The sequence below is a fragment of the Triticum urartu genome, chromosome 2 (genome assembly GCF_003073215.2).
Source record: "Triticum urartu cultivar G1812 chromosome 2, Tu2.1, whole genome shotgun sequence".
Taxonomy (NCBI): domain Eukaryota; kingdom Viridiplantae; phylum Streptophyta; class Magnoliopsida; order Poales; family Poaceae; genus Triticum; species Triticum urartu.
The window spans coordinates 159,312,324-159,335,962 of record NC_053023.1 but is presented as its reverse complement, the minus strand read 5'-3'; positions in this window follow the sequence as shown (position 1 = coordinate 159,335,962).

Sequence of the window (23,639 nt, the reverse complement as noted above, 5' to 3'; positions counted from 1 at the left end):
TGTCAACTTTTGTGGAGTGCATAGAGCTTGCAAGTACACACCAATTAGGGAAAATAGATTTCGCAAGAGGCATAAGTATTTAGAAACGAAATGGTTGCAAGAGAGGCTAAATGTTTGTGCTGAAAATTTAAAATTTCTTTGCCATACTTGTGAACTTTGCAATGAACGTGGTCATTTAAATCTCCATTGCAAATTGTTTCATGATCGTATCGTGTCCAAAAATTGTTATGATTTAATTTCCCTTGCACATCATAATGAACTTAGTTTGCTTTTGGGTTATGAAGAAATGAAACGTATAACTAAGCATATTCCAGAATATAACCTTGAGAAATTCCTCGATATTGATCTAGAAGGAATTTTTATGTATTGTGTGGTGAATTGCATTGAAAATCCTTATATTGCCAATTACATAAAGAAAAGGAAACGAATAGAAGATGAAGATAATACTAATGAAAGGGAAGAGGCTTCCCAATATCCTCCTATTATTTCTTATGACGAATCAGGTAACGAGGAGGAGCCTCCTATTCAACCAATCTCATTAATAAGGAGATCAAAAGAGAGGGTTAAACCCACACATGATGTGAAGAAGAAAAAATAAAAGACGGAGAAACAAAGGTAGAAAGGTATCCCTCCCAAATGATGTTGCTCCTATTACTCATTGTGATAATGATAATTGCTATACTATTGGTGCTATCCATACTATTAATTATGAGAGTGATTATGCTTATGATATGAAAAGGCCCAAGCTTGGGGATGCTATATTTAATGAAGATGATATTTTTAGCCTCCCAAGTTTTGATATGCAAATTTGTTATGATGATAGCATGCCTCCTACTTATGATGATTATATTGATGAAAGTGGGTTTGGAAGAGTGTGAACTTTAGGAAGTAGTAATCCCACTATTTTGGAGGATGTTGAATCTTATTGTGATAATTATGAAAGTGGATTTGGAGAGGTCATGACTTTATTTAGTAATGATTCCACTATCTTGGAAGAGGTTTCAATTGATTATGATGAGAACAAAGTTGCTACTTATGATGATTATGCTTATGATATGAAAAGGCCCAAGCTTGGGGATGCTATATTTAATGAAGATGATATTTTTAGCCTCCCAAGTTTTGATATGCAAATTTGTTATGATGATAGCATGCCTCCTACTTATGATGATTATATTGATGAAAGTGGGTTTGGAAGAGTGTGAACTTTAGGAAGTAGTAATCCCACTATTTTGGAGGATGTTGAATCTTATTGTGATAATTATGAAAGTGGATTTGGAGAGGTCATGACTTTATTTAGTAATGATTCCACTATCTTGGAAGAGGTTTCAATTGATTATGATGAGAACAAAGTTGCTACTTATGATGATTATTGTGATGACACTTATGCTATAAAAAGTAGTGATGATTATATTTATAAAACTTGTCATGATTATGAGTACCCCTTTTCTTAACATCACTCTTTTAATGTGGAAACAATTTATAGTATTCGAGACTCTTATGATACTCCCACTATTCCGAATAAGAAGAATTTTGCTTATGTGGAGAGTAATAAAATTTCTATGCTTGTAGATCATGAAAAGAATGCTTTAGGTGCTGGTTATATTGTTGAATTCATTCATGATGTACTGAAAATTACTATGAGGGAGGAACATATGCTTGTAGGAATTGCAATAATATCAAGTTTCCTCTCTATGTGCTTAAAGTTTTGAAGTTATGCTTGTTTTCCTTTCCTATGCAAGTTGATTCTTGTTCCCACAAGTTGTTTGCTCACAAAATCCCTATTCATAGGAAGAGGGTTAGAATTAAATGTGCTAGTCATATTCTTCATGATGCTCTCTTTATGTTTCAATTCTTATCCTTTACGTGAGCATCATTGAAATCATCATGCCTAGCTAGGGGCGTTAAACGATAGCGCTTGTTGGGAGGAAACCCGATTTTATTTTTGTTCCTTGAATTTTGTTCCTGTTTAGTAACAAATAATTTATCTATACTATGTTATTATTGAGTTTTTATGTTTTAATTAGTGTTTGTGCCAAGTAGAACCTTTGGGAAGACTTGGGGAAAGTCTTTGCGACCTTGCTGTAAAAAACAGAAACTTTAGCGCTCACGAGATTTGCTGCCATTTTTTAATGGAGAGTGCTATTTAGTTAATTATTTTTGAAGATGATTAATAGATAAATTCCTCACGTCCAGAAATTTATTTTAGAATTTTTGGGGTCCAGAAGTATACGTTTGATCCAGATTACTACAGACTTTTCTGTTTTTGACAGATTCTGTTTTCTATGTGTTGTTTGCTTATTTTGATGAATCTATGAGTAGTATCAGAGGGTATGAACCATGGATGAGTTGGAATACAGTATATATTACACCAATATGAATTTGGAATGAGTTCACAACAGTACATAAGTGGTGATTTATTTTCTTATACTAAGGGAGCTTACGAGTTTTCTGTTAAGTTTTGTGTTGTGAAGTTTTCAAGTTTTGGGTAAAGATTCGATGGACTATTGAATAAGGAGTGGCAAGAGCCTAAGCTTGGGGATGCCCAAGGCACCACAAGGTAATATTAAAGGACAACCAAGAGCCTAATCTTGGGGATGCCCCAGATGGCATCCCCTCTTTCCTCTTCGTTCATCGGTAACTTTACTTGGAGCTATATTTTTATTCGCCACATGATATGTGTTTTGCTTGGAGCGTCATTTCATTTTATTTTGTTTTGCTTGCTGTTTGAATAAAATACCAAGATCTGAAATTATTAAATGTTAGAGAGTCTTCACATAGTTGCATAATTATTCGAATACTCATTGATCTTCACTTATATCTTTTGGAGTAGTTTGTCATTTGCTCTAGTGCTTCACTTATATCTTTTTAGAGCACGAAGGTGGTTTTATTTTCAAGAAATAGATGAACTCTCATGCTTAACTTATATTATTTTGAGAGTCCTTTAGAACAGCATGGTAATTTGCTTTGGTTATGAATTTGGTCCTAATATGATGGGAATCCAAGAGGGATATAATAAAAACTTTCATATAAAGTGCATTGAATACTATGAGAAGTTCAATACTTGATGATTGTTTTGAGATCTGAAGATGGTGATATTAGAGTCATGCTAGTTGAGTAGTTGTGAATTTGAGAGATAGTTGTGTTAAAGTTTGTGATTCCCGTAGCATGCACGTATGGTGAACTGTTATGTGATGAAGTCGGAGCATGATTTATTTATTGATTGTCTTCCTTATGAGTGGCGGTCAGGGACGAGCGATGGTCTTTTCCTACCAATCTATCCCCCTAGGAGCATGCGCGTAGTACTTTGTTTCGATAACTAATAGATTTTTGCAAGAAGTATGTGAGTTCTTTATGACTAATGTTGAGTCCATGGATTATACGCACTCTCAACCTTCCACAATTGCTAGCCTCTCTAGTACTACGCAACTTTCACCGGTACCATAAATCCACCATTTACCTTCCTCAAAACAGCCACCATACCTACCTATTATGGCATTTCCATAGCCATTCCGAGATATATTGCCATGTAACTTTCCACCGTTCCATTTATTATGACACGCTCCATCATTGTCATATTGCTTTGCATGATCATGTAGTTAACATCGTATTTGTGGCAAAGCCACCGTTCATAATTCTTTCATACATGTCACTCTTGATTCATTGCACATCCCGGTACACCGCCGGAGGCATTCATATAGAGTCATATCTTGTTCTAATTATCGAGTTGTAATTCTTGAGTTGTAAGTAAATAAAAGTGTGATGATCATCATTATTAGAGCATTGTCCCATGTGAGGAAAGGATGATGGAGACTATGATTCGCCCATAAGTCGGGATGAGACTCCGGATGAAAAATAAAAAAATAAAAAAAGAGGCCATAAAAAAAGAGAAAAGGCCCAAATAAAAAAATAAAATAAAAAAATGAGAGAAAAAGAGAGAAGGGGCAATGCTACTATCCTTTTACCACACTTGTGCTTCAAAGTAGCACCATGATCTTCGTGATAAAGAGTCTCCTATGTTGTCACTTCCATATACTAGTGGGAATTTTTCATTATAGAACTTGGCTTGTATATTCCAATGATGGGCTTCCTCAAAATGCCCTAGGTCTTCTTGAGCAAGCGAGTTGGATGCACACCCACTTAGTTTCTTTTTGAGCTTTCATACACTTATAGCTCTAGTGCATCTGTTGCATGGCAATCTCTACTCACTCACATTAATATCTATTGATGGGCATCTCCATAGCTCATTGATACGCCTAGTTGATGTGAGACTATCTTCTCCTTTTTGTCTTCTCCACAACCACCATTCTATTCCACCTATAGTGCTATGTCCATGGCTCACGCTCATGTATTGCGTGAAGATTGAAAAAGTTTGAGAACATCAAAAGTATGAAAAACCTCCTTGGCTTGTCATCGGGGTTGTGCATGATTTAAATATTTTGTGTGATGAAGATAGAGCATAGCCAGACTATATGATTTTGTAGGGATAGCTTTCTTTGGCCATGTTATTTTGAGAAGACATGATTACTTTGTTAGTATGCTTGAAGTATTATTATTTTTATGTCAATATTAAACTTTTGTCTTGAATCTGATGGATCTAAATATTCATGCCACAATAAAGAGAATTACTTGGATAAATATGTTAGGTAGCATTCCACATCAAAAATTCTATTTTTATCATTTACCTACTTGAGGACGAGCAGGAATTAAGCTTGGGGATGCTTGATACGTCTCCAACGTATCTATAATTTTTGATTGTTCCATGCTATTATATTATCAACCTTGGATGTTTTATATGCATTAATATGCTATTTTATATGATTATTGGGACTAACCTATTAACCTTGAGCCCAGTGCCAGTTTCTGTTTTTTCCTTGTTTTTAACTATCGCAGAAAAGGAAAATCAAATGGAGTCCAATTGACCTAAAACTTCACGGAGAGCATTTTTGGACCAGAAGAAGCTCACGGAGTACCGGAGGTGGGCCAGAGGAATCCCGAGGCCATCGCGAGGGTGGGGGGCGCGCCCTACCCCTTGGGTGCGCCCCCCTGCCTCGTGGCCGCCTCGGGAACCCCTGACTTGTCCCTGACTCCAACGCCTCTTATATAACCCAAAACTTCCAGAAAGAAACCTATACCGGGAGTTCCACCCCCAAAAGCCTCCGTAGCCATCAAAAACCAATCTAGACCCGTTCTGGCACCCTGCCGGAGGGGGGAATCTCTCTCCGGTGGCCATCTTCATCATCCCGGCGCTATCCATGACGAGGAGGGAGTAGTTCACCCTCAGGGCTGAGGGTATGTACCAGTAGCTATGTGTTTGATCTCTCTCTTTCGTGTTCTTGAGGTGGTACGATCTTGAAGTATCGCGAGCTTTGCTATTATAGTTGGATCTTATGATGTTTCTCCCCTCTACTTTCTTTTAATGGATTGAGTTTTCCCTTTGAAGTTATCTTATCGGATTGAGTCTTTAAGGATTTGAGAACACTTGATGTATGTCTTGCATGTGCTTATCTGTGGTGATAATGGGATGTCATGTGATCCACTTGATGTATGTTTTGGTGATCAACTTGCGAGTTCCGTGACCTCGTGAACTTATGCATAGGGGTTGGCAAACGTTTTCGTCTTGACTCTTCGGTAGAAACTTTGTGGCACTCTTTGAAGTTCTTTGTGTTGGTTGAATAGATGAATCTGAGATTGTGTGATGCATATCGTATAATCATACCCACAGATACTTGAGGTGACATTGGAGTATCTAGGTGACATTAGGGTTTTGGTTGATGTGTGTCTTAAGGTGTTATTCTAGTACGAACTCTATGATATATTGAACAGAAAGAATAGCTTCGTGTTATTTTACTACAGACTCTTGAATAGATCGATCAGAAAGGATAACTTTGAGGTGGTTTCGTACCCTACCATAATCTCTTCGTTTGTTCTCCGCTATTAGTGACTTTGGAGTGACTCTTTGTTGCATATTGAGGGATAGTTATATGATCCAATTATGTCATTATTGTTGAGAGAACTTGCACTGGTGAAAGTATGAACCCTAGGCCTTGTTTCCTAGCATTGCAATACCGTTTACGCTCACTTTTATCATTAGTTACCTTGCTGTTTTTATATTTTCATATTACAAAAACCTATATCTACCATCCATATTGCACTTGTATCACCATCTCTTCGCCGAACTAGTGCACCTATACAATTTACCATTGTATTCGGTGTGTTGGGGACACAAGAGACTCTTTGTTATTTGGTTGCAGGGTTGTTTGAGAGAGACCATCTTCATCCTATGCCTCCCACGGATTGATAAACCTGAGGTCATCCACTTGAGGGAAATTTGCTACTGTCCTTCAAACATCTGCACTTGGAGGGCCAACAACGTCTACAAGAAGAAGGTTGTGTAGTACACATCACACACCACTACTGCCCAGCATGGCTTCCTCGCGCTCCAGCGCTCTTCTGGACGGGTAGAAGACGGACCACTAGGAGATGGCAGCCATTGCTGCTGACTGGCTGGCCGGCAGGCAGCCGGAGGATGACGACGTCCCAATGGAGAACATGGTAGTCGATGATCCGGCGCCAACCCCTCCTCCGCGCCATCCTCGCGCGGTGCATTGCACCATGACCATCGGCGAGGACCGTGCCCAATGGATGGACACGGTGAGGAAGAAGCGTGAGGAGCAGTTCCGGGAGGCGCAGGCCGACGCCTACAACCACCATGTCCTCCAGGAGCACATCTAGGCAGAGGAGCAGATCGACGCGGAGCTGGCGGAGCAGGAGGCACTAATCGACTCGTACCGCTTTGTCCGCGAGGGCCGCCTCGAGCGCTGACAGTACCGCATGCGGGTGGCGGATGCTACGGCAGCCTACAAAGAGGGCGATGAAGCGGGCGAGGCGCTGTTTGGCGAGACCGAGGACGAGACAGAGGACAATGCTGGCTCCGACGAGTCCCTGCTCCGCTGGCGTCGACGAGGCCCTGCTCCGGCAAGGCCCCGTGGCGCCAACAACGAGGCAGAGGACACCGCTGGCTCCGTCGAGGCCCCACGGCGCCAACAACGAGGCAGAGGACACCGCCGGCTCTACCGAGGCCCCACCCTGCCAGCAACAAGGGGGAGGATTTCCCCCACTCTGCCGAGGCGCCGCTCGCCGGAAACGAGATAGAGGACATCACCGGCTCTGCTGAGGCCCCGCCCCACTACCAACGAGGCCACACCACACAAAAAACGAGGAAGGGTAGAACACGATAGGTCGTCGCCGCTCGGGTCCAAGTAAGACCACCGCTGCTACCCTCCGGTTGCTGGCATTGAGCTGTACATCATGGAGCACTTCTATGATTACAGGATGATTGAAGACCGCTCCGTGGTTGAGCAAGCTCATGAGATACAGTCATTTGCTAGAGAACTGTAGCACTTCAGTTGTATGCTACCGGACACAGGTGGGTAGCTTCGGTTAATTAATTATACATCCAGCGCACCCCTTTTTAGTTGAAGAATGTATGAAATGTAATGAAATCCGGCACGTTTATATGAAATCCGACCGTGTATGAATGAATATATTTCAATTAGTTCGAATTCTTGTATCACTGGCATTGGGTGAACATGCAAAACAATACGTACTAGCATTATTCCCAGGGTGATCACCTCGTTTGCAGCAGATTCACATGTACTCCCTCCGGTCCTTTCCAGTCTGCATACAAGTTTTGTCTGCAGTCAAAGTATCTCTTCTTTGACCAATATTATAGAAAAAAGTATGCACTTTCACAATGTGCAAAGTAAAAATGAACAAAAGGAGTACAAAGAGTTTGAGCAGCTTTTCAGCGTTCCTGTACATTGCAATCAAACACACAAGCCTGGCAATTCATAGAGAACATTCAAAAGAATCGATGATTATGCATCTCAGTGATTCACATGTCAGAGCCAATATTTACTTCACAACTAAAGAATAAAGAAAAAATGGATCGACGCTGCTGACAGCAAAGGGCATCCCATTCGAAAATATCAAAGGCATGTCTTCTTGCTAAAATCAATGAGCAAAATTTGACAAGGTTGTCCCATTCGAAAATATCAAATGCCTACAATTGTGGAATGGGCAGGGTTTGCCATCAGTTCGGACATTGACATGGCACCTCGTGCTAAATAAACCAGATGTTCTTCTTGTGCAGTTCCACCAAAATCAACCAAATTCGCTCGGCGCCTCCTTTCTTATGGTGGAAATGAATGATTCGATGTATTCATGAACATTTTGTGCAGTTCCCATTGGAATCAAGCTGAGCACCCCTATTTGCACAAATACAAAAAAAGTGATTAGTATAAAGCAAACTATACTATGAATTGACAGTTTAAACAGGTACCTACATGGTCCATGTAGAGCACACTTTTAGAAAAATGGAACTCACCGGAAAGAATCCTAGAACAACATTTTACTCGTGCATCACATCAAGAAAATGGAGATTTGTCAGTCCTTTTGAGCTGAAGTTAGTTTGGTCATGTGGGGGTAATGTAACCATCCTTCAATTGCTCCTTCTGATGAGAAGATAGACATGGCTTCTTTATCCTGGCATAATCGGAACTAGTCACTTCACGTACTCCATATTCTTCTTCAGAGGAGGATGATCCTGTTGTGCAAAGACAAGAGGACAACTAAATGCTAGCATACCTATTTTCTCGAAAAAAAGGAAAGGAAATATTTAAAACAGCACAAATGAAGCACTTCTCAAGGACAATACCACTTTTTGATGACAGTATCTAAACAGTAGCACAACACCAATAGAGATGACAAAGCTCAATCATATGGATGAAATCAGTGGGCGAGTACCAACCTTTGTCAGGAGGCTTATTGTGTAGAGCATACAGGTGAAGCATTTCTTCGGAACCAACTGTTGCTATCTACTGTGGTGGCCATGCTTACTATATACTCCTCGATTAGTTTAATGTTTCCAATATCTTCTTGTCCAGCTCCACTAAAATATATGGTATGTTCAAAGAAGATCCCTGTTTGCACAAGTAGAGATAATTACGTATTACATTAAGAGTGGCATCAAATCAGTGGCAAAACAATTGCTCGTTCCAGCCATAGCAATAAATTAAGATGCAAAAATATATCAATACTTGTGTCACCACAGTTCCAGTGTCACCACAGTTCCAGTGCTTCATTACAGCACCGGGAGTTGATTTTTGTTTTTTCTTCCGCTTGTTCTTCCCCTTCATCACTTGGTTCAATAACAGACAAGCTTCGCCTTCAATGTAAGATTTGGCATGTCAATTAGGTTGCACAAGTATAGCACTAAACAATGACATTAATTTTCGGATGAAAGTGGCAAAATACAGGCCAACAGTTGTGAAATATCCTTATCTTACCTCAATTGGATATAACGGTGCACATACAGATTGGAAGTCTTGTCTCCATTTGTGCAGTTCACTAAAATCAAGCAACATTACCGTACAAGTAGCACAACATATGAAAGCACACTGCAGAATCATGTGAAAGAAGGCTAGTACTGACCTCTCATGACACGGAATTCAAACAACTCACAAGAAGAAGATCTGAACCAAATTTGCCAACACGGATAGGAAGTAAGATCTCCTCTTGTGCAGTTCCACTAAGATCAAGCAATCAAGCAACATTGTGAGTGTGACATTTTGGTTGAACTGCACAAAACACTCTTAAAACAAAAGTGTTTTGTGTAGTGCAACAAAAGGTCCCAATGGCAATGAGGTGAAGTAGATAACCCTGTTTACACAGAGGTGCAAAGGAAACAACTAGTGGTCAATAATGGTGGATGACACAGAAGCCAACAAAAAGAAGCATCTACCTTATCTAAATGGGAAAGAAAGCAAGACAGTAGCATTTCTCAAACAATGGCATTGATTAATATTAATAGGGAGATTATATTAATAATAAAATTCATTAAATATGTAACTTGCTTTTTAACTGTAGCATTGCAGCAATTTTCCAGCGGAATTATTAGAGGGTGTTTGTTTACAGGGACATTTTGGTGGAGGGACTAAAAAAACTCCGTGTCAGTCCCATCTAAACCAAACAGGAGGGACTTTTAGGGACTAAAAGTGGGCATTTGGGACTAAAGAAAGAAGACCCTGCCACGCATCGCACCTTGTCTCTATTAGTTCATTACTAGGGGTAACATGGTCTTTTAGCATGTCATTTAATAACCTCTACTCCATGTTTAGTCCCTGGAACCAAGTAGGTAGGGACTAGGGAGTTTTTAACCAAACAGGGGTTTAGATTAACAACAGCTAAAGAGTTGCACGGGACAATGGACGCACCAGCACCATGTGCATCTACCGATGTACTGGGGTGATGCACAGTTTGTTGCAACAAAGAACAAACAACCAAAGAGCATACTTGTGTTGGTCCCAGTTTTGTTATCTCTAGACACCTTTCCCTATGTGAGCGCAACAAATCTAGTCCTGCTGAAACTCTACAGCCTTGTCCAAAACAAAACAAAAGATCAGTTTGTTACAGATGTGCGTACTGCGTTTGTCATTGTTTACCCTTTTCGAGCAATTTAGGTGCTGGATAGCCAGTCTGTACTAGTACTTTCCCCCTTCCTTTCCTCTTTGAACCACGTCCTAGATTTATGCTATACAACTTTCCCCACTACTTTCCCCCATTCCTTTCCTCTTTGAACCATGTCTTAGATTCATGCGATACAACTTTCCCCACTACTTTCCCCTTCCTTTCCTTTTAGAACCACGTCCTAGATTCATGCTATACAAATTTTCCCACTACTTTCCCCCATTCCTTTCCTCTTTGAACCACGTCCTAGATTCATGGTATACAACTTTCCCCACCACTTTCCTGTTTGATCCAACACCTAGATTCGAGTGCAGAAGCGGAAAAAGTCCACATGCAGCTAGAGCAATGCATATGGAATAAGTAAATTATACCTTAAGGTTCTTGGGGTGTGGTTCGGTGGGAGACCGGAGGACGTTCGGCCCACACTATGTACGGCGGCAAAGAAGAAGGGGTCGGAGGCCCTCCCATGCCGCCGCTGGGTGAAAGTGAACAGCTGCGCTGGTAGTGGATTCCCTCCCTCGCCGACGGCGACAACATTAAGCCTCCTTCCCTTCCCGGCGGATGGATCCTGCCAGCTCTTTGACCAGAAGTGAGGGGAGAGAGATAGGCCAACGAAGTCTTATTTAGATCTGGAGAGGGTGAGAGAGTGTGAAGAGAGCAACTACAAGCAGACCAACAATGACGGGAGAGAGAGAGAGAGGCCAACGAAGTCTTGTTTAGATCTGGAGAGGGTGAGAGAGTGTGAAGAGAGCAACAACAAGAGTTGAGGCTCCAGCGTGTATATATACTCGAGAGAGTGTGAGGAGTACAAACCCTAGAAAACAAGCCCCGAGGCTGCAGCTGATCGTATAGCTCCGTATCCATCCATTTTGAGCAGTCAAAGAATCCTCCTGGCACGAATTATGCTCAAGTGTAGTTATCGAACCCGAGACCTCAAGTTTGATGAGCGAACAGGCTAACCAGCTACACAACCCTCCCGTTATGTTCAACAAGAGGAAAAATAACCTTTTATACATTCCTGCATTCGTGTGACAAGCATGCCGTTTTTTTTGTGTGGGAGTGATTGTGATTTAAATCATAATCGTGTCATGTGGCTTTGGTGGTAAGACTATCCATAGTAGTGCAGAAATAATGCAGCCTTAGTCACCTTACCTCTCTCCACGTAGTATGTTGGGTCCCACCAGTTAGAGGGTGAAACAAACAAATTAATAAGAAAAATTAAAAGCGCCAGCGGTGTATGTTACCTCACACATCTCGCTACTGCTCGGGAACACCATCCAATTGATCCCTCTGTTCGCTCACGTACTATTTTAAGTGAATCCTTATTATAACATGCACACAATTTTGGGCACTTGTATTCGACCTAAGTCAGTGTACCACTGTATCTCGTACGACTCCCTCCGTCTAGGTGTAATAATTCACATTATAAGGTGCAGCGGGACCAAGGTGCAAGAAGATTGGAGGAGAAGGAGAAACTTGACCGGTCATTCCTCCAATCAAAGCCCTGATTTCTATCTCTAAACGTAACAATTAATCCAAACAACTAAGAGATACCGTTTTAGCTACCATGCAGGGCCACGTATTAACTCGCATGCAAGCCGACTTTGATTTCTTGACTGATCAACGCGTAGTTGCGCTCCATGCATTGGGTTTCTGGGGGAGATAACAAGGCAGAGTAAGGAGCGTTTGGTTACATTGCTTAGGCTGGTCATAGTGGTGAGTAACTTGGACTAGTAACATGCATATGTTACTAGTCTATGTTACTACTACGCGAAATTTGCCGTCGGAAGCGAGCCGATCTGGCTCTCCTGAGCTAGCAAGGTTTTTCTAGCCCACCCAAGCTAGCTGGCCCACAAAAGATAACATATTTTAACAGTTCCAAACACCTAACCTTGCCCGGCTATTCTATAAGCTGTTCTTGCTAAGGATCCAAACGCTCCCTAAGTAACAATGCTCTCTAGCAACGAGGCCAGGAGGGGATTGAGATGCGAAGTTAATGGACGACGCCTAAACATTTTGGGAATATCTGATTTCCATAAGATGACTTAACACCTAGATGGAGGGAGTACTACTCCTCAGTCTAGGTTTGATGGAATACTCGTCACCTCTTTGCTTCTTGTACGTACTCCATTTGTATCTCACTTTTTGTGGCTTCACACTCACACGATTTTCCTATTCTATGAACCTGTGTGTGTGTGTGTGTGTGTGTGTGTGTTTAACAGCATGTGTGTGTTAGAGAGAGCGACAGATCGACCTACTCCTATAGAGAGATGGTGTGTAGTGTACGATTTTAGCCGCGAGAGTCGGTGCATCCTCTCGTTTCCGGGCGTCTGGTAGAGGGACAGGCAGACAACTGCCATGCCCGCTCCTGACCAGCCTGGCCCACCCAAAGCCCCTCCATCGCCCGCGCGCGCTTCCCGCCCAAAACGGTCTGCGCTGCTACATAGAATCGGTGCCGCAATCATGCCTGGGCAGAGTGGATGTGACCTTTCACTGGCGCCTGCGTTGAAGGGAGAAGCGGATTCAAGACTGAAGGTTGCTTCGTCCGTCCAACTTACTGCTGGGTCTATGTGATTTGACGGCTCATTGTTCATTATTACTGAGGTGGTAGGACTGCTGGATGTCCCACGCTTTCGGCGAAAGGAGGTACTACTAGATTACAATTTTCTCCATTCTTACGGCGGAGGAGTGCAAGATCAGTGAAAACACGCAGGCTCAGTGATTACATGGCCCACCTCACACTATCACCATATTTTCTGGACACCGTGCGACACCTAACTCTTTACATAGTACTCCCTTTGTTCCTAAATATATAAGTCTTTGTAGAGATTCCACTAGGTGGACTACATACGGAACAAAATGAATGAATCTACACCTAAAATGCATCTATATACATCCGTATGTGGTTCATGGTGAAATCTCTACAAAGACTTATATTTAGGAACAGAGGAAGTACTAGTATAATACGTACTGTAATTTATCAGTGAGATAGTACAATGCTATGAAGCTTCCAGCTTTTGTTACATGTATCTTGCGTCCAAGGTTGCCCGTTGCAACATTTCATCAAATACAAAGGAGACTAACATGCATGCTATTGCATCTCAATGATTGACAGATCATAGCAAATATGTACTCCCTCCATTCCAAAATAAGTGTCTCAACTTTATGCAGGGGGTGTTTGTTTCCAGGGACTTTTTAGTGTAGGGACTAGAAAAAAGTCCCTCTTAGGGACTTTTTAACCAAACAGGAGGGACTACTAGGGACTAAAACTTTCTTTTTGGGACTTAATGAAGAAGACTCTCAAGGAGAATTTTTGGGGACTTTTCCAACAATGCCCCTCCCTGCAACCATTGCCCCGCCGCCCCATGGTGTTGTTTGGTTGTTATTTTTCTGTATACTGGGGGTAACATGGTCATTCAAAAACCTCTAGGGAGGGACTAGGGACTTTTTAGTCCCTGAAAACAAACAGGGAGGGACTTTTTAAGGAGTAGGGACTTTTTAGTTGGGACTAGAAAAAGTCCTAGGACTTATGAACCAAACAGGGCCTCAATATGGACTACATACAAAGCAAAATGAGTGAATCTACACTCTAAAATACGTCTATATACATCAATGTTTGGAGTATGTACTAGTAGTTCATATTGAAATCTACTAAAGGACATATATATTCCAAACAATATGATAATCTCTCTAACCAAGGTAGTAGGGACGGGGAGTAAATGGAGGGAGTAGTAAAATTTTCTCCTCGTCCCACGAGCCAGTGCGCGCGTGGGCGAGGGAGCGGGCGTAAGGCGTACAGTACTACTACTAGTAAGCAAGATTCATCTCATCCTGTGAGCCACCGCGCCCGTGGGCGAGGGAGACGGCGTGTTAAGCAAGCTTCTCCTCATTCTGCGAGTTGACGGGACACATCAAAAGTACTCCAGTGTATAGAGCCTTGCCTCTAAGGTAGGCCCCACATGGTTTGCCTGTTTTTTGACATAACGCGTCAAGTCGCAATTTGTTTGTTCACCCATGGTAGACGATCCTCCCTCCATCTAGTGGACAACCAGTACACGTGTCAAATTACCACGTGGGCTGCCTTTTCGTACAGAAATGAGCTCCACCATGTACCCGCGCGGGTGTGGTTGGGAAAGAGACGGGAGTACTTGCGCCATGCATGCACCTCTTCTCTTCGTGCATGTTCCCCACCTACGTGGGTGTGTGTAAGAGATACAAACCTAGACAAATGGCTTGTGCGTTCGTGAGTGTTTTTTGTTTTGGGGGGGGAGGTTGATTTCGTGAATGTATTTGTGGGAATATGTGTCGATGACATCTCAAACAAAATTTTGCATGCAATGTGTGTGAAATGGAGGCCTATCCATATCATATATAGAGGGCCGGGCGATCCACCAAAAGAGAGGGAGGGGTCATAGATATTGATAGAGTCGAAGAGAGGATCAAGTGGGTGGGTGCGAGATCGATGAAGAGAGCCATCGAAATTGTGTGTGTGTGGGTGTGTGTGCAAGTCAAAGATATAGGGCGACTGACCTACCGGAACATGAGAGGGCACAAGTCAAGTTTGTGTGTGGCAGGGAGACATGACTAGAGCGCTCGATGTATCAGTGTGTGTGTGTGGGGGGAGGGGTAGGCAGATGCCTAACTATAGAGGTAGAACGACTCGTGTATGTGTTGTGAAGGAGAGACCCAACTATGTCTTGAGGGAGATCGGTCGACATCCATACATAACTGAAGGATGGGAAATAGGATGGGACAAAAAGAGAGAGGAGAGAGAGAGAGAGGGAGGGAGAGGGGTAGAGTGCTGGATGGGTGATGGAGTTGCTTCTCGAAGATGGTGGGAGAGGCCTACTAGACAAACTGAGGGTGGAACTGCAATATTATCAATAAGAGTGGGGATGTGTTTCTGTGTGTACCTGTGCGTGATAGATCTGTCAGGACGCATCCATGGATGATGAAGGGGAACCATGTGTTTGGTAAGCAAACCTAACAAGATCGAGTATATCAATTGTTGTTTGTCGGAGGAAGGGAGAGACATAACTAATGAGGTAGATCGATCGACGCATGGGAATAACGAGTTATAAGGACCTAGCTAGCTATATGTATAGCGGGAGATCGGTCGGTGTACGTCCATTTGTTAGAGGCAAATAAGGCCCGGCGAGACGGATAGACAGAGAGAATGGAGTTAGGAGGTGGTGCGAGAGGCCCAGCTACTAGCTAGATAGGGGAGGAGTGTGCGGTTGTGAGATCAATGAAAAGAGGGGCGAGAGTTTACACGTGTGTGGGACCGTATGAGAGACATGAGCCAAGGACACATAAAGGAGGAGATTGAAGGTGCGTGTGTATGTTGTAGGTAGACATCGCTGGAGAGGTTTATCGATTGGTGTGTGTCGGAAAGGAGTTGTGGAGACTGTGGGAGAACGACCTAAAGAAAAAAAAATGAATGTGCGCGATGGATAGAATGCTGAGGGAGGGGGGAGGGTGAGGAGAGAGTGTGCATGCACGAGAGAAAGTTAGTGGTAGCTACAAAGGTTAGTGGATTGTGTGGGTGTAAGAGACTAACAAAGATCATAATATGATATGAAAGTGGATTCATATATTTGAATAGGAGAACATAGTGTTTTAAACATATGCATGCATGAATATAGCGGTGATACGCGTGTTGTGGTTTTGCACATGTTATACCATAATGTGATAATGCATGGCGTTTGCAACTCACAGCTAAATGTCGAACAATCTAAACCATACTATACATCGAACAATCTCACATTTTATTTGAATTTGTGATAATGTGTGGCATTTGCAGCTTACAACTAAATATCGAACAATCTAAACAATACTATATATCGAACATTCTCACATTTTATTTGAATTTGTGGTAATGTGTGGTGTTTGCAACTCACATCTAAATACTTGTAGGCGTAGGGGGCGGGGCACCATACATAATGTGATAAACACATTATACATATGAGACATGGTTTAGATTATGAATATCTAGCTAGAGCTTGAAATGTACTATGATTTGAAATCAACATAAAGTGGATTCAAAAAATTGAGTTCGAGTTCATATAGTACACATAGTTCATATGTAACTCGAGACTAATCATGTGGTGTGCTGTGAAGATAATACACAAACGATGGTTTAACTTGACAATAATGATGATTGTAGATCTTATTAAAATGGAGAAATGAATTCAAATGCTTTGACTTCATAACAATCATTATTGTAGATCTTATTCAAATAGAGAAACGAATTCAAATTTAGTTCATATTGAAGCGGTAGTATATATGTTTGGAATGCGCTAAAACGTTCATTTGAGTAGTAGGTTGAATGCATTATACACGTAGCGAAATATTTTAATTGAACATAACATGAATTCAAAGTTTTGAATGACATTTGTAGTGCGAACTGATTTGGTACAATATGCGTTAGGCTTGTCCGGAAATTTCAACCCACGCCTTGTTAGCCCGAAATATTTAAGATATATCTTTGTCTCGTTGTGCTCCGACAACACCGTCCATCTCAACCCGCGCCTTGCTATTCCAAAATTACAACGCGCGCGAAAACACCCACCTCCTGTGAAATCCCGACACGCGAAATGCCCGTGATACCCCTGAACCGAAAGAACCGCCTCAAATCGGTAGGGGTACTTTCATAACTTACCCCACATTTTGGACAAGCGCGTCCCTAAGCCTTGGTTCCCCACTCCCATCCCATCCATCCACCCATTCGTACACCGAGGCCGGGAAAACCCGCGAAGCCCCACACCCTCCTCCATCCGCCACCCAGCCGGAGCCTCTTCCCCGACAACATCGTCCACAGCAACACCTCGACGTTCCTCATCCACCGTACCAGATGAGGATCCATTGTTGATCTGGTCGTCCCGCCGGTTCAGCCACCCCGTCCTCCACCTCCAAGGAGTTGCCTCGATGTTCCCCTCGTCTTTCGCGCCACCTCCATTCCAACACCGCCGTCTTCACCTGCACCACCGGAAGGGCATCATCATCACTGTTTCCTCAGATGAAGCTGCGGCCTAATCGGCGCCACCAAAGAGGTTATACACTAATCGCTGCACTTTCTTCTTGATTTGATCTCATGGTGGTGCCGGCGCTCGGTCTCGACCCGACATGGCCCGGCTCCATCCACGGCGGCGTTGCCGGCCACTTCCTCCATGGCATCGCTCCCTCGGTGGCGACGTCCACATCAGTAGGAGCTTCTGCTGCTTTAGCTCTCACTCACGCTGTTGCTCTGCTCTTGCTCTCGGTCCCCTGCCTTGTCTACTCTTGCTCGCGCTGCTGCTCTCGCTCTTGCTCTTTCTTGCGATGCTGCTCCGATTTAGCTACACTTTAGTCAACTGAATCGACTTTTAGGTTTGTCGATTTTCAGGGGGTGGGGGGGGGCTCGCCGGAGTTAAGGAAGAACCAGCCGCAGCGGAGAGGGGGCTCACCGGAGAGGTACCTCACTATCTATCTTAGGGTTCAGGGTGGGAGCGGGCGGTGGTCGCTGGCGGTGGTGGGATGGTGGCGTGGGGATCGCCGGAGAAAAAGCTTGGCACAGGGGGGGGGGGCTAGAGGGATGGCCGGGGCGGCGGCGGATCGGCGGTGGGGAGTGTTTTTAGGGCGGGCGGGGCGGCGCACCGCCGGCCGCGGGCGGCTGTTTAGCCAGTGGTGGCGGGCGGCTCAGGGGGGTGGAGGTTGAAGATGAACTATAGGCCCTTGATTTCGTATCCAACGGCTGCAAAATCGACTGACCAGAGATGAAAAAGTCAGTCGACTGATGTGTAGCCTCACCTCTAGTGCGTTCAGTTTCGACAGCAAAATTCAGTTTTGACAGTTAAGTTCAGTTTCGACAGTTAAATTCGGTTTCGACAGTTAAGTTCAGAGATGAGCGGCTGATGTATTTTATATCTAGCACTTTGTGGTTATGTATTTTACGTCATCTATTGGAGATGCTATTAGAATTCCACTTAGTTTAACGTTGTCTCTCTTGTCCTGCTTCAGCCTCGGCGTCGTACAACTCACCGGAGTTTCTTCAATGATGAAACCCTCCATCACACCAGAGCAGTACCTCGGGCTCCATCTCCAGACGCCTAAGATCTTCTTCCCCTCCTCCAACAGCCAAGTCAGCCGGAGCATCCTCACCAGCCAACCCACTCATGCTGAGATCGACATGGCTTCGCCAAAGAGGATGTACACTTGTTGCATCTCTTTTTTACTCTACATGTTATATATATATTATCCATTGAGCACATAGAGTAACGGGAAATACGATTATTTTATCCTACTATATGACAAGTAGCGAGGTACCAGGCAACTTAGCTATCCGTGATGGACTCTCTTGAACACCATCATTATTTATCTCTACGCATTTGAGCTGTGCATTTGTCGATGGCCCTGGGAGCTGAGCTAGTAGGGCAGTGGCCTGGGTCCAAAGTAATAGAAGTAGCATAAAAACATTTTTAGTGTAGGCTTTTCCTTGCTCAAGCCTGCCTACTAGAATCGCTAGTGCTTGAAAGGAAAAGTGAATGAAAAACATAGGGATTGGAAAGTTTCCTATGGTACTACTTTTCATGAATTTGGTGCAAAGGAATGGAGCAAACGAAAACTGTAGGATTTGTTCCTTTAGTGTCTCCTTGTAAGAAAAACCATAGGAATTTTAATTTCCACTTGTCCTCCTTTTCAAATTCATATTCATGAAGCACAAGACGAAGAGATAGTAGCATAATAGCATTATAACCGTACATTTTCTTGTGGTTTGACTTAATCTCTCCATGCTTCTTTCCATCCCGTGTTCTTCCAATTCTTGTGAACCAAACACCCAGATTGGCAGAAATCCTGTGTTTTTAAATTCTCTATTTTGCACGTGCATTCCTATCCTATTCCTGTCTATTTCCTATCCCTGCATTGTTAGAATCCTCAAATTCAAACAAGCCCTTGCACAATTACTTCTGTTACAGATATGTGTCAAAGAAAACCTTGTGTGGTTTGTCCTGCTCCTACGGTGCTGTGTTCCACCCCAGCTCAGCTGCTCCAACGACGGAAGGGTTCACAACAGCAGGGATCCACTCTCCAGACTTTCTTCTGCCACCTCAGATCTTCTTCCCCGCCGCCGGCAGCCACGACAACTGCATTACCATCATCAACTGAGCAGATGACCTTGAGGACTACACGGGTCCACAAGAGAGGTCGCACTCTTCTGTGTCTGCTTACGTTATGCATCGCTTAATATGATGACATGCTACTTTATCGTCGTGTTCACCTATTAGACTCCGAGTCAGGTCCAAACTTATGCTGAAACTTGAGTTTTTAAATGGTTGTGGGGTGCATATTGGCGGCATCAATCGGTACTATCTGTCTACTATCTAGTTAATCTCGGGTGTCTACTATGAGTTTCATGTTGGGTGCAAACAAACATTAAAGGAGCCATTATCTGTATTTTTAACTAAAGCTATTATCTGCCTGCTATCATTGGTTTTGGGTCTATCCACAGTTTGCTACCAACACTCTGGATTAGTGTGTGCACTCCTTACATAGTCTCACTATGTTTTATTCCTATGCATGTCAGTTATTGTACACAATGGAACTGAACATGTAGAGCAAAAGAGACGAGCCTTGCATGGAAATAAAATTTCGTGCAGGCGTCGCTCCATGGTGGGCGCAAAGGCAGCCCCCCTCCACCCATTTTGGATCGTAATCAGGAGGAAGATAACTGTTCTGAGGGGGATTCAGAAGCAGAAGACCACTCCTATTTACCCCATGAGGTCTTTGCTCTAACTTGGCATGCTGATGTTGGTAATATCATGCATATAGTGCCTTGCATTGCTTACTGTATACATCAAAGATGTCATCTGCTTAGTTTAGACATGCTTTGTGTCAATGCCATCTGTTTAGTTTCTTTATCGTATATGTGAATCATGCAATGCCATCTTGTTTAGCCAGGCATCATATATGTGAATTTTGCAATGCCACCCTGGTTAGCCAGTCATCTTATATGTGAATTATATCATGACATCATTTTTTATTACATGTTAAATTTGTCAACAATTTTAGTACACTCAATTACTCTTCCTGTGCATCAGCCATTCGGCACGGTCATGGAAAAATCTGGAGTGGAAACAAGGTCTTCGGAGCAGAAAATGCTATCTGACGAAGCACATGTCTTGCTGGTTACAGATAGCTCCTCAGAGGAGGATTCAGAGATAGATGACCAGTCCTATGCCCCCCCCCCCGAGGTGCATGATCTAACTTGGCAGGGTTATGTTGCTCATATCGTGCGTATGGTATCTTGCATTGCTATGCCATTTGCTTAGTTTAGACATGCTTTGTGCGAATTCCACCTGTTTAGTGTCTAATTACCATATATGTGAATTATGCAATGTCATCTTGTTGCAAGACATTATATATGTGAATTATGCAATGCTATCTTGTTGCAAGGCATTATATATGTGAATTATGCAATGCCATGCTGTTTAGCCAAGTGTCATATATGTGAATTATATCATGCCGTACTTTTTTGTATTTCTCATTGATTTTGTTGACAATGTTTGTATATTCAACTGCTCTTCCCGTGCATTAGCCATTTGAATTGGTGATGGAGAAATCTGGAGTGAAAACAAGGTCTTCAGAGCAGACAATGCTACCTGCTGAAGCGGATATCTTGCTGGTTACAGATAGCTCTTCAGAGGAGGATTCAGAGGCAGATGACCAGTCCTATTATCCCCCTGAGGTGTATGCTCAAACTTGACAGGATCATATTACTCATATCATGCATATGTTGTATTGCAATGCTTAGTTTTTACATCATATACACGATACTGAATGCCATCTCCTTAGTAGACACATCATATATGTGATTGCCCTTTGCTCACTTCCTTAGTATATAAATCATATATTTGAATTATATCATGCCATGATGTTTACATAGAAGCATGTATCTGAAGTATGGCATGCCAACCCATTTTCTAAAGACATAATATAGTTATATCATCTCATCCTGTTTACATAGACAGCATATTTTGAATTATGTCATTCTATCCATGAATTATATCATGCCATCATGTTTCCATCGACGGCATGTTTGGATTTATGGCATGCCAACCACTTTAATAGACACATCGTAAAGTTATATCATGTCATCCTGTTTACATAGTCATCATATTTTGAAGTATGTCATTCTATCCTGTTTAGTTAGCCTTCATACATGTGAAATTGTGTCATGCTATCCTGTTTAATTAGCCCTCATATATGTGAAATTATGTCCTGCTATTCTATTTGGTTAGACTACATAAATGTGAATTATTTCATGCCCCGTTTTCTTCCCTACTATCCATTGCACCTGTCTATCTTACAATGTCTATACATTCAATTACTTTTCTTGTTTATCAGCCATTTCAATTGGAGGGGGTGATGGCAGTATCTGTGGGAGTAAAAACACGGTCTTTAGAAAATATCGTGCTACCTATCGATGGAGATAGAACCACGGTTGTACTTGCCCAAGAACCAGCCCCACCACACATAACCCAGACTCATGCGGATTGTACCCCTACCCAGTTGGACAAAGAACCAGCTACACCCCTTCTAACCCCAACCCCAGCAGATAGTAACCCAGTTCCCATTGACACAACACCGTCTCCACCACAGAGCACCCAAACACGAGCAGTTAGTAAGGCAACTGCAGTGCCCAAAGCACGAGGACCACCACTCCGAACCCCAAGTCAACGCTTGAAGCAGAAGAAGAATTGTTCTCAGGTCAGGTTCCGTAGCTATGGTTCATACTACTTTGCTCTTGCATCACTGTATTTACTCATACCAACTAATTTCAAATTTGAAGGATGCAATTGAAACTCCAATGGCGCAATAGGTATGTTTTAAACCTGTTTCTTTAACGTGTTTGCTGTTTTAACTTGCTCTATGTTGATTTCAGTTTCAATTGAATAAATAGTTATGTTCTCATGCCATGCACATTAGAAGTGTTGTTATTGCTGTGTAATTTCCCACACTTATATTCTGTCTATGCTGCTTTGTCTTAAATAGATATGATTCGAACTGTATCTATCTTGATTTGGCAACATAAACTAGAATGATATAGACCATACAGTGACCATACTACATAGATATATGTTTGTTTCATGCTATTATCCTGTCCACCTTACTACTGAACTGGTTTACCAAAATGAGTTTCATATACTACATTGTAAACCTATGATGTGTTTGTTTGTTTCTCTTTTAGAACGCGGATAAAATATTGGAGAAGAGTACCCCGTTATTCAATGGTAAAGGATGTAATGCAGATAAGGTTAAAGATAGTGAGACATCCCTGTTGGTCTCCAAGAAAGCTGATAAAAACTATATTGAAAACACTGAGACAACCCCAAAGTCTTGTCTTGATGTAGTGTTCTTGTTACTGGCTACTACTGCTAGCACCAGCTCTTTGAACTCGCTGCCTGAATCAGTTCGGCTTCTTGAGTCCCAACTTCAAGTTGAAAGACATCGATCAGATGTTATGCGACAGGAAGCCGAAGGACTAAGGAAGTCCTTGCAGAATTCAGATGCATACTTTCTGGTGCAGCACCAAGTGTTGGAGGATTGAAGCGCCAAACAAGAGAAAGTTAATAAGCTTGCTAAGCATCTTGCCAGCATTATGGGTACCCAGGATATTGTTTCTTGAGCTCTTCTGAAGTGGTTTCAGTTCCGTACTTGTTTTGCTGCGGCGTTTATATGCTGCTTTGTTCCCTATATTTGCACGGGTGGCAAACTTTGATGCCCAGTGGATGTAATATGTGTAATAGTCGTGATAGCCTAGCGTAAGTTGCTTGCTAATTTATTTCCTTATTGTCTTGTTTATTTGTTTTCTTGTAGTCAATGCAGTTCTTTTTCTGCGACTTGCTAGTGGCCGCAATAACCTATTTTTTTAAACTAGGCCACAATAACCATGGGCTACATATTTACTGTAGTTAACATGGGGCTCCTACGGGCCGTAGAAACAATGGGCCTTCTACGGGGCGTAGAAACAAGCCTTATACGGGCCATAGACACAATGGGCCTTCTACGGGCCGTAACATCAATGGGCCTTCTCCGCGTCGTATGATCGGTTGGCCAAACATGGGCCAACAACA